General features: G+C 34.8%; 1 long non-coding RNA gene across 1 annotated transcript; it reads left to right on the top strand.

Moving 5' to 3' along the window:
• The first annotated feature begins 350 nt into the window (after positions 1–350).
• Positions 351–17,734, top strand: LOC136024605 (uncharacterized). The gene is made up of 3 exons (XR_010616855.1): positions 351–440; positions 6,571–6,775; positions 17,290–17,734. It is a non-coding gene; the product is annotated as an uncharacterized LOC136024605 (long non-coding RNA).
• The last annotated feature ends 633 nt before the right edge of the window (positions 17,735–18,367 follow it).

Below are 18,367 nucleotides of genomic sequence, written 5' to 3'. Positions count from 1 at the left end.
GGATTTAGGAGACAAATTGGAAAGGTTATACTTAACTAGCCACAGATTTCTTAGCATGGGTGCTGAAATTTAGTTCACGGTAAATAAAAAATCTCACTCGTTATTTACAAAGAGGATGGGATGGCTTCAAAGAAAATAGAGTTGACAAGGATTCATTTTGCTGATATGAATGAATTGACAATTCTTTATATTTAAGTCAAGAAGCCACGGCTTATTTAATCTACCAATTAAAGACAAGCCGACACATCAATTAAGACGGGGCTTAAGTGTGACATTTACGATACTCAGGGAACATATTCATAGACAGTAAAACGTTGCAACTCTGGTCGGATATTCCCTCCATCACCATCATCAAGTTTTCCGACATTTTGTCTTAGCACTTGGGCTGACGTTTCAGCCAGCCCTTTGGCTGGCTGAGACTAGTAAAATAAATAAAACTGGTAAGTATAAAGCTCTTTGTACCTTTTATAGATGTATAGTCGACTTGTTTTAATGAAAAACTAGGCTAACAAAAGCTGCAGGCCTTTGGTGTGTATGATTAGCCTATATTAACAGAGGTCAGACTCCACCCCATTAATGTGCAAATAGCCTATATACCCTGCATTGCGTACTGAATCCAAATTCATTGTTCTCGACCAAGTAAAACAGAAGGCTTTTTGGTAAATATGGGATGGTATATATTTCTTACTTTAAATTAAAGAGTAGCCTATAGGTTACCACATCATGCTTTTTTTTGTTATTTACAAATTTGGCTGTTTAGTTTACATTTTGTTTTAAGCACTTCATATATCCTTGTAAATAATAAATTTCTCTTTATTTTTTTGGTCCCTAAATGTGTTAAATCATTGGCACCAAACTTTCAAACTTATTTTCTTATAATAGATTCATTTTTAAGGTGTAATTAGCATTAAGGTAAAATTCTAGTTTAGTGACTTCTTGCTATCTTGGAAAGGGGTTAGGTTTGGAAGGTAAAATTCTAGTTAATTGACTTCTTGCTATCTCAGAAAAGGTTTAGGTTAAGAAAATGAAACTTTCAGGGATGAATCTACAGATTAAAGTATATCATGGGAAGGTATTTTGAAGCGACTACCTCCACTCCTCCCTCTAGAGGGCCCTGACCTTTGTAAATATGTGTGTTATAAAATTAAAACCCTGCAAAATATATCTTCTGCTTAATTGAAGTACAACAAAATTATTTTCAGGTTCATGACTGCTCAATTCCTTTTTATAAGGTTTTAAAGATATGCAAATAAATTTCCTAAATTTTGAAAAAAAAAAACATTGACATGGCTCCAAATTCTACTCAAATAACAGGAATTGCATTTTCATAACTAAAGGCAGAGAAAAATCAACTAGTAACTGAAAATTAAGGTAAAATGTTGTTTTGTCAAAATTTCAATTGGTATAGACCTGTCATGTAGACAAATTTCAGGGCCCTCTAGTGGGAGAAGGAGTGGAGGTGCATACTTAAAAATACCTTCCCAGGACAGTATTTAGCCTGTAGTTAGCCTGTAACCTATCCCTGTAAATTTCTTTTTCCTAACCTAAACTCTTTCCAAGATAGCAAGAAGTCAATTAACTAGAGTTTTACCAAATGAAACTTTCAGGGATAGGTTTACAGGCCAAATTATGTCCTAGGAAAGTATTCTGAACTACCTAACTCCACTCTCTTTCCCTCTAGAGGGCCCTAATCTTTGATGACCTTTAAAAATATATGTGTTATAAAAGTGAAACCTTGCAAAATAGATCTTCTGCTTGAATGAAGTACTACAAAATTGTTTTCAGCTTCACATTGCTCAATCCCATTTATAAGGTTCTAAAGATATGCTAATACATTTCCTAAATTTTGAATGAAAATTTTTTTGATATGGCTCAGAATTCTACTGAAATAACAGAAATTGCATTTTCAGAACTAAAGGCAGAGAAAAAGCAACTTGTAGCTGAAAATTTAGGTAAAAAAGTGTTTTGTTAAAATTTTAATAGTTATTGACCTGTCATGTAGGCAAATTTCAGGGCCCTCTAGAGGGGGAAGGAGTAGATGTGGGTACTTTAAAATACCTTCCTGTGATATACTTTAGCCTGTAGACCCATCCCTGAAAGTTTCATTTTTCTAACCTAACCACTTTCCAAGATAGTAAGAAGTCACTAAACTAGAATTTTACCAGTACTAGTTTGTCATGATTAAGTTAAAGAAGCTTAAATTTTGACTAATTGTCTAAATATATGTGTTTTTATCAAATTGGGATTGGTTGGATCAATACAGCAGATGACCCAATAAATGATGACTGAAGGTTGCATATTGTCTTTGACACATTAGAAAGTTTGGGAACTGCATGTACCTTCTTCTTGCCTCTAATAACTGTTTCTTTGCAATTGTACATTCATTGTTCCACTGAAAACTCAGTTTACAGTGACTAGGAACTCTTTCACTATTTAGTCAGTTCTTGTGCAATTCCAAGGAGTGAATTTTGAAATGTCTCTATTTTCCCATTGACATCTTCATAACAGTTCACTTGTGACTCAACGTCTGTTTCTTGTAATTTATTCTTAAAAGCTTCCCAGTTAATTTTCTTCAAATTAACTTTACTAGGTTTTTCATAATTTGTGTATATACTATTATCTAGAGAAATCTCTACCAAAATGGGAAAATGATTATATATTGGGTAGATTCCTTATCACTTTCATTACTTTCTTTGCAGCTCAAATTGTATATTGTAGCTTCCTCGATTATTCAAATTTTAATTTAAACTTTCAAGGTCAATAGGGGGGTGTATTGGGTAGATTCCTTATCACTTATCAACTTTTGGAGTGAAATGATGAAGCTTCTAATGAAGCTGACCCTATGGTCACTGATCTTCCCGTTCTGCTATTGATTCTAGTCTGTAAATCCTTTGGGGTAAGCAGGCAGATATCTGATGTTTTAATTAAAAATTCAAGGATTGTTTTTCCATTTCTGTTATCACTTCCATGTCCACACCAAAGACCAGTACATTTAAATCTCCTATAATCAATAGTTTCTCCTCTCCAGACACTGTATATATAATTTTCATGGTCACTTCAGAGTAAGTTACTGTCTGGTATATAAGTATTGAATATATTCAGCTTCATTTTATTTTTAAGATTTAGTTTGCATCCAACAACCTCCATTTGATAACCCTCCTGCATTGACAAATAAATTGTGATATAATTGATTTTCTTATTAATTCCAATAATCACCCCACCTCTCTTTATTTCATCTATCTAATCCCACTATTTTATAATCTATGAATGATGGATTTATATATAGGATATATATGGATTTATATATAAAGTCTTTTACTATTTAAAAAAGTAGAGAAGATAATTCAGCAATGATAGACATTGCTGAATTATGCAACAAGCTTGCTTTGCAACTAGCTTGAAAACTTACCGTATTTAGTATTAATAAATAAATAGAAGCAATCTTTTCGCGAAGGATTTGACTGTTTCAAACCTTGCAGGCCGATATGACCTTGTCTTGGACATTAGGTCAATGATGTGTACTGTAGCTGATGTTGTTTCTTTGGATTTCAAAGTGGCCGACCAAACTTAAAGTCCTCCTTTTTTTCTTAGCCAGTTCAACAGCACAGCTTTGTTCCCTGCCCTCATTTTTCAGCCAGAGGATGTCTTGGTTGTTTGTTGTGGAAGATTTTCAAAAATGGATGGAGGGAAAGGAAGAATGTCTTTTGTGTGGATCTTTGCAACGGCTTTTTCCTTTTCTTTGCTGTAGCTCAACTGAGCAGTAATGATTCTCTTCAAAGCTGTTACTTCAGAGCTCAGGAGATTGGTTTTAGGGACACCATTCACTTTCTGAGTTTTTATCTCTGAAGGAAAGTTCAGAGTACAACCCTTTTCACATCTTCTTTCCTGTTGCACAGAAAGTCCTCAACCACCTCTTTTCCTTTTGTGGCTATGCAAGTAATATCAGAAACAATCTTCTCATTGTCCACAACTTCTGACGTCACAATATCCACTAGGTCAAAGTCCACTCTGCTGAACAGATTGCCACATGTATTGAAAATGTCTCGAAAGTTGTAATTGCGTGGTTGTCAACTGATTGTCTTCATGATATTTCAATGTCTCTGTGGATACGTTGACTACTTGCAGGAAACCATTGCTGATGGAAGCGGAAATCAGTAAGGTAAGAATCCAAGCTTCAGTCTGTGTCTCATCCATTTGTTCTCCTATTATTCCAGCCATCGTCTTTGCATTCTAGTATATGATTTGAACAGGTGGCCGTAAACCTGGTGTGCGTTCTCTTCACTGCAAAGTATCCTTTCATGAGCCTTCTGTGTACATCAGGAAAGGTTTGTGGTAAACTTTGCATGTCATATAGGTACTGTATGAGACATCTTGTATACTGAGGATGGTCAGCCACCACCAAATATGGCAACATCCAAGAAGTTTCTGTCAAATGAGACTCCCAGTCACAGTCTCGTTCAGCATGATTGAATTGCATTGCTATTCCAAGTATTTCCAAGATCTACTGCGAGAAAGTAAACGTGGGTGACGCATTTCAAAGGGTTTTGAAGGCATTCATTATGGGATCCAAAGTGATTAAGGTATCGTTTGCCTTCTGAAGTGCAATTCGCGCGTTAGCACCGTTTGCCAATGAAATCCTGAATAGCTCAATGTCACTACCCAGCTGGTCCAGACGGGATAAGTCTTCTTGTGCTTCGGAGTAATACTCTTCCAAGGACTCCCAGTAGAGGGCTAGCAAGACCTCGTACAGTATGCAGTAGGCATTGATATCTTGGTAGTAGCCGTTCCCTTGAAATACCTTTTCGCATGTACCAGGTAGCAGCAGCTTTGCCTGCACTATAATCTCCAGAGCTGTCCATTATCTTACCAACTGCCTTTAGTTAGTTGAGGAGGAGGTGGAAGCCTCCCATCCATAGGATTACGTTTTCGAAGTCATCTGGGTATTTACTTTTCACTCCCTGTGCTAGCTGATAAATGAAGAGATCTTGCATGACCACCGTATTGTCACATCCGACAGCTTTACTTATCGCCGTGAACGTTCGCAGAGATTTTTCAACTGTTGCATGGTTGTTTGGTGCTTCGTGAAGGAAAAGCAAGATATTAGATTAAATATTGGCAAATCAATTTCAAATCATAGATGTTCCATTTGACAAGCATTTTCACTAGACAGTTATTTACAAAGACTTCTTTACCCCTGCAAAATTTCAGTTGTTGCTTACCTTGCATGTCCTCTCTTCCGAGCCCAGCCCAAACCTACCTAAGGATTTGTGGTCTAACTGTGTTGTTTCTCCAAAAGTAGCATTAAAGTCTCCCATCACTTTTTGGCAAACTCTCTCCGCGACTTCGTTAGTTAAAGCCTGAATTTGTGGATAAAAGCCTCGAGTTTTGACGTACCCAGGCATACACTTTGATGATGGAAATGTTCTATACTTTCCCTTGATGTAAATTTATCATGAGGCAATGTTAGACTTTTTTTTTACGATGGGTATGCACTGCTTTATGTATCAAAAGAATGTCATTATTCCGTTGGTGTCTGCCATCCCATCCACTAGAGTGTTAGAGCATAATATAGCTACAATGTTCTTCATCTGAGTTGGGCAGGTGAGTTTCTGAGTGTATTATGAGGTCCCATCCGTATCTTCTAGTAGTTTAACCATTAGTTTTAGTTGCCAAGGTTTCGCCAGTCTTTACCTTAGAAAAGCCGTTGTAAAATGTTTATTCCAACCTCATCGTCACAGTCATTATCCATATGAGTCGTCAAAAACTACTGAGATCGCTTATCTTCATCCGAAGCCGTCAGATCGTCTGCCGTTTCATACGCTGCAACATTATCATTTTTCACTTCATATTGGATTCCCTCGATCATCTCGGACGCGTCAGCACTGTTTCATCTCTGTTAAGCTGGTCCAATATTTTTTATTTTTTTTTGAAGAAGGGGGTTTCATCGCTCTTTAAGAACAGGATGAAGCAATTCTTTTCTGTCCTTTGCAATTAGCCATTTTCCTCCATTGCTCCGCCCTCCCAGCCTCCTGCTAACTGACAATTTAACCCATTTTGGGACTGGGGATTCATCATGTCTGGATATATACAAGTGCTAGTTGGCCCAGTACAGAAACATTGAAATGACCCTAGTTCTTCCTTAACTGGGCTTAAGCCCCGTAGTTAGGGATCCAAGCTATATTTGAGGACCCACAGGAATAGGTCTACGCTTGGTCCATGGTTTCTCCTTGGTTACTCGATGAAGTCCCCTATATCCGAGAACTTTCAGCTACCCACCACCATAGGGATGCACTTAGCTGCCTGAGGGAGGCTCTCACTAAGAACGTGACTTGGTGAAACAGAAAAAAAAGAAGTTTTTGCTAAATGGGAAGGCTTATTGTACTAATTAAGTCGAAACCAAAAATATGGTTTTTAATCTGTTTTCATACAAAACAGCATTGCCAAATGCTCTAATTATCTGTTTTATGCTTTAGTGCTAGCATGCTCATCATTTTTTTTCAGCGGTGGGTTTTTCCTAATTTTATTGTGTCTGCTCTGTGTTGTATTTGTTAATTTATTTGTTTTATTCAGAAAAATTACACTGTCAAGTTTGGACAAGTTTACGTTGGAAAACCTATACACTGGGAAAAAGACAGCACACCCACCAAATTGATGCCGAATGAAGCTCGCTTGAGGAATCTAACCTATTCATCACCTTTGTATGTCGACATTGTGGAGACGATTACTCGTGGTGGCAAAGATCTAGTTGTACATGAGTACCAAAAAACCTTCATTGGTATGTTTACTTTTAATCAAATTGTTTGTTATTAGCCTAGAGTTCCAGCAGTACATAAGGGAACATTAAGAAAATAATTCTTACTTCATAATATGCATATAATCCTAGTTAACCTACTATGAAGGGGGAGAACCTTTATCTTAACTTATTTCACTGTTTTTCCAGTTTTGCAATAAAATTTATGAAAAAATCCATGCTTTTGATAAGCGTTCGGTCTGTTTTCAAATTTATGCTGAAAAAATCTCACCTACAATTTTTTTTGTAGATGACATCGATCCTGGTCGTTTGTATTAAATGCGAGGGTTCTGGAAGTTTTTTGTTAAATAAAAGAGTTTTTTATATTTCCGCTACTGCTGTTTTAATAGCGACACATAAATTAATTTTGTAGATGGCGCGGTATTGAGCGCACTTACCCAATTTTTCAAAATTGAACAAATGTTATTGGGAAAAAATATTAATATCCAAGACCCCCCCCCCCCCCGAAAGAAAATTATTAGAAAAAATCATGTGTTCATGAGTATCAGGAAACGTTCATGTTTATTTTTCCTTTTTATTAAATTATGATTATTTACTGCTTTAAGGGAGTGTGTATCCTCTAGATTTTTGCGGGAATTCCGTGCAATTTTGATTGTAAAATGCACTTTTCTTTTGGTGATTCTTAAATACAAAGCGATGAATGTGGATTGTCAATCGAAACACCTTTTAACGTAATTACTTCGAAAAACAGAAAGTTGGTCAAAAAAGCCTATAACAAGTTAATCTCATGTATTGTCTTCTAAATCTTATCAAACAGCTACCCTCTTTTTTTTCAAGGACAGTTTTCAAACCTTTTAAATACAGCTTAATTTCAGAACCTTTATTCATTCTTTAATTGGTACGATGTAGATAGCGGTATATATTTCCAGAACTATATCTAATTAGTTATCGTGGCTCTTCATTAAAGTAATTTATTAGTTTTCTTACTCTAATTTTTTCTTTACTTAACGAAGAAAAAAGATATAAAGCCAATATGCTTGTTTTAAATATTCTGTAAAAGCCTTTTTTTACTAGTTAAATTGAATCGAATTATTTCTCTTCTAGTCGACATTCTCTATTTTTTTCCATTGTTTGAAAAATTCTCCATTTGGGTCTGTGGTTAATCATGACATCTTTTGCCAATTCCCTGATGTATTTGAACTCATTTAGCTTCACAAGGGTAATAATATCCAAAGAATAAAATTAGAAACACTTAAATTTATACATAAAACTACATTAAATACAATTATGCATGCTCTAAACAAAGTTTGAACAACGATAGAATAAATTTTTTTTTTAATTCCGTCATACACCAAATGAGTGAAACTCCTAAGGAAAAAATAAAAGTAAAACATTTATGGGTGTTTTTCTAGATGTCAAGTCCAGTTAGACAAAAAAGTATTATCTAGAAACAGAAAATAGGCCGGAAAAACTTTAAAGCTTTTCAATATTATTTATCTTGTCTGTACCCCAGGCCAACTTAATCAAACAATTGGAAAACTATAGGCTTTATCACTATCTTACCTCTATGACTATCTACCTTGGTTCTATTGCCCAAGCAATGACGCATGGACGGTTAATAGATGGACATATCTATTAACAAATGAACTAACCTCCTTTTTATACAATCTTAATAAAGGGGGAATTGATGCCAAGTATCCTTCTCATTCAATTGGACTATATGTCTTGGCTTTTTCAAAATAATCCAAGACTTGATGCCCACAACTATTCCATTTTAATTCAAAAATATTTTTCCAGTTAATGACACGGGCAGTGAACGGGAATAAAAGCAAGACATTATTCCCTTTTCTGTCTATGAGTTTGCCAAGTCCAGGCAGTAATTTTGATCTTTTTTTGAAACCTATGTGGGTGCCCTTCGGGCACCCGCTTTATAAATTGAATGAAGCAAATCTTATAAAGTGTTGTAGCCTTTGGTTGTAGAGTTTCGTATATATCTCCCTGCATGTGCTTCGCGCACACAGACTCAACGGGCTCGGTCGAGGCCTCGACCGAGTTCATTTATTTTTGAATTAAAATCGAATGGTTGTGGACATCAAGTCATGGCTAATTGAAGAGAAGGTCAAGACAGATAGTCCAATTGAGTGAAATTGAGTGAGAAGCATACTTGGCGTTAATTTCACCCCTTATTAGGATTGTATAAGAAGGAGGTTAGTTTATTTGTTAATAGATATGTCCATCTATTATCCGTCCATGCGTCATTGCTAGGGTAGCAGAACCAAGGTAGATAGTCATAGAGCCTATAGTTTTCCAAGTGTTTTGATTAATTTGGCCTGGGCAAACGGCGGAAGTATGCGGGTGCCTCTTTTATTGGACCTATACACGGTTTGTTATCTTTTAGCAAGTCACGCCTGCCTTGAGTCTCAGGCAAGTTGACCCATAATTTAAAATTGACTATACTGGAGAAATCTTTTTCGATCTCGATTGGATTTGAGCGTCGTTAATTTAGAAACGAATGCAATACAATATTTATGTTATTAACGATTATATACGACAAGCAATATTTAATTCAGTATCAAGGCCACTTCCGGGGGGGGGGTTGAACCACTCCCTCCCCCAAATGTTCAATGCTTAACAAAAATATACATAAACAAATTTTTATGTTTTTTTTAAGATTCTATTCATGATCTTCCTATCCCCCCCCACCCACCAAAAAAAAATCCTGTATAAAGCTTTGTTCAATATATACTTAAACCGTAGCAACAAGTTTTTTTGGCGAGGGGAAGACGACGGTTAATTCGCAAAATTAGTAAACAGAAGGGGAGCACTATCGAAAATATATAGAGAAATACTGAAATAACGAAAACAGTTAGAAAAATATGGATGCTTCTGAAAAACCCAATGTTGGGGTCAAACACTATTTATAGTAAAATAGTAAACTACTACTAGCAACTCAAAGCAGCACCGTTTCGCCTGAGGCCAACACAGCTACGCACGCTTCACCTCCACTCCAATCTATTTAAAACCTCCCTCTCTAAATCCTCCCAAGATGCTCCCATTTCCCTTAAATCTTTCTTTACGACATCTTCCCACCCCAATTGGGATTCCCCCCCCCCTGCTTTTTGTTTGACCCTAGACAGTCGGCCGATAAGAAGTATCTTTGGTAATATGTCATCCTTCATCCACAGAACGTGTCCTAGCCATCTCAACCTTTCTCTCATTATAGCCCTAGAAAGCCTAAGTAAAGCCAATCCAAATTTTCAAAAAGAAAGAAGAAAATATTATTTGTCATCTAATATTATAATAGCTAAGTTGTCATAATAGCAACCAAGGTGAACAAGCAGAAGGGAGAATACAAGTAACTGGAAAACGCTCACAAATGACGTGTCTTTCTTTTTACTAATCTTTATTTCCAATTTAATCAAAAATAGTCTTTGGCCAAAACATTTCTAAGGTAATTTTTTATTCCAAACCCATGTTATACTTGCTCCAAAACTAGACAGCGAGATTGAGCAAACTCAGCCACAAACCAGAAAAAAACTTTCCGGGCAACAAATTGGGTTTTCAAATCCTCAATTATTCAATACAAGTTCTGAACTTTATTTTGAGATACGTGATACGTGACTGACGTAACCAGATCGGATCTGCTCTCTTTGGTGGAGTTGGGGGGGGGGGTAATTTTGAAAATTGAGGTATTTGTAACTAACGAAAGGGTGACCAGATCTTAATGAAATTTGATATTTAGAAGGATATTGTGCTTTAAAGCTCTAATTTTAAATTCCGACCAGATCCTGTGACATTGGGGGGAGTTGGAGGGGACAGTCGGAATCCTTGGAAACCGTGAAAATTGGGGTATTTTTATATTACAAATAGGTGATCGGATCTTAATGAAATTTGATGTTTAGAAGGAATTTATGTCTCAGAGCTCGTCTTTCAAATCCCGACCAGATCTTTTGACATTGGGGGGAGTTGGAGGGGGAAATCTTGGAAAAGACTTGGAGAGAAGGAATCGTGATGAAGCTTGGTGGATAGAAAAAGCAAATGTCCTTGATACGTGATTGACGTAACCGTACTGGACTCGCTCTCTTTGGGGGAGTTGGGGGGAGGGGTTCAGTGATTTGGCGATTTTGGTGCTTCTGGACGTGCTATGACGATGAAAATTGGTAGGCGTGTCAGGGAGATGCACAAATTGACTTGATAAAGTCGTTTTCCCAGATTCGACCATCTGTGGGGCTAAATGGAGAGGAAAAAGTAGAAACAATTAGGTATTTATAACTTATGAGTTATAAATCGGATCTTAACGAATTTTAATATTTAGAAGGACATCGTGACTCAGAGCTCTTATTTCAAATCCTGACCGGCATTAAGCCTCTGATTTTCTTTTTAAATCAATCTATTGATTTTTAGGATTTTGTTTGAGCTCATACCATATGAGCTCTTGGCTCTTAGCTCTTCTTGCCTCGTCACAAGTGCCATATGAGTTCTTAGCTCTTGTTTACTTGACACAGGCATGACCTCGACATTGGAGCAATTAGAAGTATGGTTTTGACTAAATAATAATAATTTAACTTCTATTGAACTAAAATTGAAGGAATATAAACCTTTGCAAAAATTATAAGGTGGAAATTTGGAGATTTTCACTTTGGAATAAACAGTATTGGCTTACGTTTTCTGTTGTCCCAAATCGGGGATTTTCACTATACTTTAAAGTGTCTACTTCTATGTAAAGGCTGACTTTCTCTCTGTGCTCTCTTCTTTAGGGTCTTATGGTGGTGTTGGCCTACAATATGGGGTTCGACCGGTGGAGGATGACTAGCGTCTCTAACTTTCATAAAGTTTATATGTAGAGTATGAAAACGTTTACTTACACATATAATACAGTAAATGTACATACGACGAGGACAGAAACAGAATTAGAAACTGAACTCAAGTAATCTTAATCGGTGGTTTCTATTCAGTAAAACAAGGAGATAAGCATTGGAACATGTAGCAGGAACTGGCCTGTTTTAATCTGTCAACTTAGAGGAATTACTGTAAATCCCAACGAAGTCTATTTTTCAAACATCTTGCGGGGGGGGCAAATACCCTCATTTGGAACCACTCTTTCCTTTACACTTTTCCTTGTTGCTTACGCTAGGAAGAAAAATTAATCTGTCAACTTAGATATATTTTGTCCAACACAAACCAATACCTCTGTTGAACTGTATCCCAACAATGCTGTCTATTCACAAAATTACTCGCGAGGGATTTGTTCCCTCGCGAATAAACGTTTGGGAAGGGAATAATTTTTTTTCATTTAATTACTTCAATGAAAACGCCAACGAAGTCTATTTTATATAGAATTCTTTTTTATATTTTTTTTTCTTTTTCAACGAATTCTTTTTTATATTTTTATTTTCTAAAATAAATCCTATTTTATATGTAAATCACCATTTAAAAATACTTGTCAATTATAAAAATTATATATATTGAATGAAAATATATTCCACCGAGAGATTTTGTACATTTTGATTTCTTAAGCGAAGTGTTGTAAATATATTAAAAGGATCGACGGAAACTTTAAATTCTGTCAATTGTACCCTGGCCAATCTCTTAGCGACCTTGATTTCAGCCCCCCTCAAAAATGTGATGGTTAAATAGTTTCTGAGAACAGAGATGTCCACTCTACCGTCCTCAGTGTAGGAAGAAGTATAAACAAGAGCTAAGAGCTCATATGACCCTTGTGACGGGGTTGAAAGAGCCAAGAGCTCATTTGGTATGAGCTCTAGCAAAATTCTAAGAATCAATAGATTGCTTTAAAAGGAAAATCAAAGGTATAATGCCGGTGGGAATTTAAAATTAGAGCCTGAGTCACGAGGTCCTTCTAAATATGAAAATTAATAAAGATCCGATCACCCACTCGTAAGTTAAAAATACCTCAATTTTTCTAATTTTTCCTCTCCCTTCAGCCCCCCAGATGGTTGAATCGGGAAAAACGACTTTATCAAGTCAATTTGTGCAGCTTCCTGACACGCCAACCAATTTTATCGTCCTAGCACATCCAGAAGTACCAAACTCGCTAATGCACCCCACCCCTTAACTCCCCCAAAGAGAGTGGATCCAGTCCGGTTACATCAATCGCGAATCTATGACATTTATAAGCGAAAATAAGATGAAAATTTTCAGGATAAGATATAAGACAGCCGCCAAATTGAAAACGAAATTGAAATTTAAATAAAAATTTGCATTTAATGGTTATTAATTGCTAATAAAGACTGTACAAGAATAGTCAATGATAACACATGTACTAAGACCCAGTGTAGCTCTTCTCGAGAAAACACTTGCATTTATGTGGATTTATTGGATGTCTTATGTCCCTGAGGCCTGTGTCTATGGAATGAAGTTTCATGGCTCAATTCAACGAGACGTCTTATTTCGCGCAGTAATATTCGTTTTACCAGGATCTGTGAAATACTGCAGTCAGTTGACTAGAATCTGTTACTGATTCGAAGCAGGGATCTAGAACGACAGAAACTATGTGTACTCAGGTTGTCTGAATCGCGTATCTATATTACTATAAAAACAGCTTGAGTGTTAGAGTTGAATTTTTGAGAGTTTCTGGGGGTTAATTCAGTCCATAATTTTCAACAAGAATATAAGACGTTGGACCAAATTGACTCACCATTGACTGACCAAATTAAGGTGAATTTACAGACGAGCACATAAACACAATAATACTTCACACAACCGAGAAAAATTATCACTTTACCAAAAAAGAAAAAGAAGCTATTTTCTCTGGATTTCACTAGCTATTGTAAACTAAATTCATTTTTATTTAGAACTAGCTGTTGGGGTGGCGCTTCGCGCCACCCCAACACCTAGTTGGTGGGGGCGCTTCGCGCCCCCCCCAAGCCCCCCCGCGCGCGTAAGTCGTTACGCGCCATAATAGTTACGCGCCATTGTAGTTGTGTCCCTATGTCCCACCTGTGAATATAGATAGATATATATATATGGTTTTAACTACGTAAAACTTGCGAATATACAACATTCTTTGCTGTCCCATTGTCTTTGCATATAAATAGATTGTCAGGTTTACCGACTCTTGAACATGCAACATATAATGGTCCATGGGAAAACAATCTGTATTCAGATCTATACCTCATGATTCTAATGATTGCCCTTGAGCTTTGTTGATGGTGATTGCTAATCGACCATTCCCTGTCCCGGTGTCCCGGTCGTCATTTACATCCCCCTGTTTCCCCCGGTGTCCCCGTTGTAGTTGTGTCACTGTGTCCCGGTCGTCATTTGTATCCCGGTGTCCCGGTCTGTATATACATTCGTTTTTTAGTTTTGTTTTTCTCCTTTATTTTTTTCCTTTTTTTTTTCTTTTTTAGCTTATTTAGATTTTTAGATTTTTTAGTTTTTTTATTAGTTTTTAGTTTTTTTTTTCTTTTTGGTTTTTTTGTCCCGGTCGTCATTTATATCCCCCTGTTTCCCCCGGTGTCCCCGTTGTAGTTGTGTCCCTGTGTCCCGGTCGTCATTTATATTCCCTGTGTCCCGGTCGTCATTTGTATCCCGGTGTACCGGTCTGTATATACATTCGTTTTTTAGTTTTGTTTTTCTCCTTTATTTTTTTCCTTTTTTTTTCTTTTTTAGTTTATTTAGATTTTTAGATTTTTTAGTCTTTTTATTAGTTTTTAGTTTTTTTTCTTTTTAGTTTTTTTGTAGTTTTTACCTTCTTTTTAGTTTTGTTAAATTTTTTTTTTTACTTATGTCCTGGTCGTCATTTATACTCCCTGTGTCCCGGTGCTTTGTTGATTGCTAATCGAACATTCCTTTTGTCCTGGTCGCTTTCTCTTTGAGTGTCGTCATTTATTTTTTTCTTTTTTAGTTCTTTTAGTTTTTACCTTTTTTAGTTTTTTTTAGTTTTTTAGATGAAAATTTTTTTTAGTTTTTTCCTTTTTTTCTTTTTAGTTTTTTATTGGTTTTTACCTTTATGTTAGCTTATTTTTCAGTTTTTTCCTTTTTTTTTAGTTTTTTTTTATTTTTTATTTTTTTTAGTTTTTTACCTTTTTTTAGTTTTTTTAGGTTTTTTAGTTTTTTTAGTTTTTTAGCTTTTTTACTTTTTTTATTAGTTTTTAGTTTTTTTGTAGTTTTTGCCTTTTTTTAGTTTTTTCAGTTTTTTTTTTAGTTTTTTATTGGTTTTTACCTTTATTTTAGCTTATTTTTCAGTTTTTTCCTTTTTTTTAGTTTTTTTTTAGTTTTTAGTTTTTTTAGTTTTTTCCCTTTTTTTTAGTTTTTTTAGTTTTTTTAGTTTTTTAGCTTTTTTATTTTTTTTATTAGTTTTTAGTTTTTTTTGTAGTTTTTGCCTTTTTTTTAGTTTTTTTAGTTTTTTAGCTTTTTTATTAGTTTTTTGTTTTTTTTGTAGTTTTTGCCTTTTTTTAGTTTTTTTAGTTTTTTAGCTTTTTTATTTTTTTTATTAGTTTTTAGTTTTTTTTGTAGTTTTTGCCTTTTTTTAGTTTTTTCAGTTTTGACGTCACCTGATCCAGTTTTTTCAGGTGACGTCACCTGATCCACGATCCACAGATCCACAGACAACTTATTTTTATATATATAGATAGTTTTTTTTTTTTTACTTATGTCCTGGTCGTCATTTATACTCCCTGTGTCCCGGTGCTTTGTTGATTGCTAATCGAACATTCCTTTTGTCCTGGTCGCTTTCTCTTTGAGTGTCGTCATTTATTAGTTTTTTCCTTTTTTTCTTTTTAGTTTTTTATTGGTTTTTACCTTTATTTTAGCTTATTTTTCAGTTTTTTCCTTTTTTTTAGTTTTTTTTTATTTTTTATTTTTTTTAGTTTTTTACCTTTTTTTAGTTTTTTTAGTTTTTTTAGTTTTTTAGCTTTTTTACTTTTTTTATTAGTTTTTAGTTTTTTTTTTGTAGTTTTTGCCTTTTTTTAGTTTTTTCAGTTTTTTTTTTAGTTTTTAATTGGTTTTTACCTTTATAGTTTTTTTTAGTTTTTTAGCTTTTTTTTTTTATTAGTTTTTAGTTTTTTTTGTAGTTTTTGCCTTTTTTTAGTTTTTTCAGTTTTGACGTCACCTGATCCAGTTTTTTCAGGTGACGTCACCTGATCCATCCATCCACAGACAGACAACTTATTTTTATATATATAGATTGATAAAAGAAATTGTTCAGTTTGTGAATTTAGTGATGGAGAGACTGTATCATTTTTTTTTTTTGGGGGGGGGGGGGTTCAAGACTTATGAAAAGGACAACATTGAGATGCAAGTCAAATCACAAAAGTTTTTGCTTCTCCTTAAAGTTTAAGTTTTTGGTTCTCATATTAAAGTTCTCTTATATATTAGAAAAGTTAATTTGTTTTAATATAAATAAATTTTATTTTACATAACAATAGCAGCAGAGTGAAATATCGGTTCTCCTCTGTTGCGCATCGAGTTTGGAGGACAATAAACAGCCTTTTTCTTTGTGAGAAAGTTTGATTCCCATTTTCCATCTCGTATCAAATTTAGTAGAAAAGTGAACATTTTTAATTCTGTAGGATCGGAAAAAAATTTCTAGAACTTAAAACTGGTTTACATGAATGAACTAGTGAAAAAGAAAAGGTTTTTCGCTGGTTCTGGAAATACCGTTTTTAATAAGTTCTAAGTTATAATAAGAACTGAACACAAGTAGGGAAGAATAATAAAGGCATTTACAAACCATTAGCTGATTTTTACATGTTCAACAGCATCCACAGAATTTGCTCTAATTGTTGGGTTTCATTTATCATCTGTGGTAAATTATTCAAATGAGGAGAGAGAAACAGAAGAAAGGAAGGACACCAGTGACACCGTAGACGTAGAAAAGTTTCAGTGCGTTTCGAGGATTATTTAGCTGCCTGAAACTTCAAAAGTGAAGAAAATCGTCTTGTTGTTTGTCGTAAAATAAGAATCACTAAATTTTTTTAGGGGTTTGAGGTGATAATGGGAAACTTGCAAAAATAAGTTTTTGCCAGTTTTATCTCGCAATAGTGAAATTTTTCGCAAAATTTTATTTCGCAATAAATGAAATTTATTTATCTGGCATATTTTCAACTTATTTTTCAATATTCAAAAAACCAATTTTTTAAGGAAATTTAGTGGATAGGTAGAGTTGAAGCTTAGATGTGTAAGGATAATGGGAATGTCGAATTACGTTGAAGGGTTAAAACCACAGGACTTCAGAAAAATAGCATGCCAAAAACTTGCATAGGAAAAAAATATGATTCCTTTGTTTGACAACACTCCAAATTCTGTCAAAGAAAAACAACGAATGCAATATGGTTCGAATCTTGATGTTTGATACAATCACAGTTTTTTAGCATAATAATTGAAAAGATTGCCTAAAAATGGCTAGTGGCGGTTGTAGTCTTCCTTGCAGCCGGGTCAGAATTATGATCTTAACCCGATGACCCGTTCAAATTGCTCCTTTAAAGTAATGATCTCTTCTTTGTTTGTTTATATATTTTATCACTTCTTTACATGTCTTTTATCTCTAATCGATTAACGTCCTTTTTCTTTTCTAGATTAACGTCCTTGATTTTCTGAGCAGTAAATTTCGCAGTAAAAACTAACCGTGTAAGCCTGTACACTGTTGCCGTCTTTTTGTGTGATAGCCTTAATTTTCACAGAGAAAGGCGTTGCAACAGACCAGGCTTCTTGTAATGTTAAAGTTAAAATAAAAATCAAGGGCTTTCAACCTTAAATTCGTGTCATTCTCTGTAAAATTCTTGTTTATGCCCTTTTTCTTCTTCTTTTTCACATTTTAAAAGAAATAGAGCCCTTAACATTTTTGAACTAATTTTATTTTTTGCTCATCCTTTGTTAAACGAATTTACTGCTCATCCCAGCTCTTCTGCTCTTTCTGAAGTCTACTCAACCAAGAAATTGCATCCTGAGTCAAGAAAATAAATTGAAAAATTGTAAATATACTGATTTTGCTGATTTAAAATATATAAGTTTCATCTTTTATGTATTTATTATTGTTTTAAAAAGTAGAGTTGTAACAAAGAGTCAAACTTTAGCGTAAAAAGCGGGGTGTTGAGGAGGGAACCACCCTTTTAATATACGGAATAATTTCTGTTCATTTTAAGTTTTGATGTCGCTCCTTATTTGCAGTTAAAAAAAACTTCTTCTTTTTTTTAAGGAACCCTGATTGAAAGGTTGATTCAGCAAAGTTTGAAGCTCATTAAGTATTTAATGTGTATATGCCTACAAATTATGACAAGAACAATCAGATTCACGATTTCCGTCTGTCTGCAAGCTTTTAGTCAGGTTTCTTAAAAAAGTGGCCTAAGAAGGATAACTTCATATTCTGAGCTAATTTCCTCAACTTTAAATTAAATCATGTTGTTGCTTCGTTTGTCAGTCACAAGATCAAAGTTTTTAAAGAAGCATTCTACTCTGACCACGTTCCTATCTCTACTTTCTTTTATTCATCCCCACCTATTAGTCAAAATGTAGAATCGAGTTGGTTTTCCTACCGAAGCTTTTAATTTGAAGACTGTTCTTTATTACTACAGCTCCAGCAAGCAGTACAGGAAAATCAATCCTCTTAAGATTTTTATAGCTATCTATAAAATCTATTACACTTTCCATGAATTG

Source organism: Artemia franciscana, chromosome 3, assembly GCF_032884065.1.
Source record: "Artemia franciscana chromosome 3, ASM3288406v1, whole genome shotgun sequence".
Classification (NCBI taxonomy): domain Eukaryota; kingdom Metazoa; phylum Arthropoda; class Branchiopoda; order Anostraca; family Artemiidae; genus Artemia; species Artemia franciscana.
Note: the sequence above shows the minus strand (reverse complement) of the source record. Positions and strands in the feature narration are given on the sequence as shown.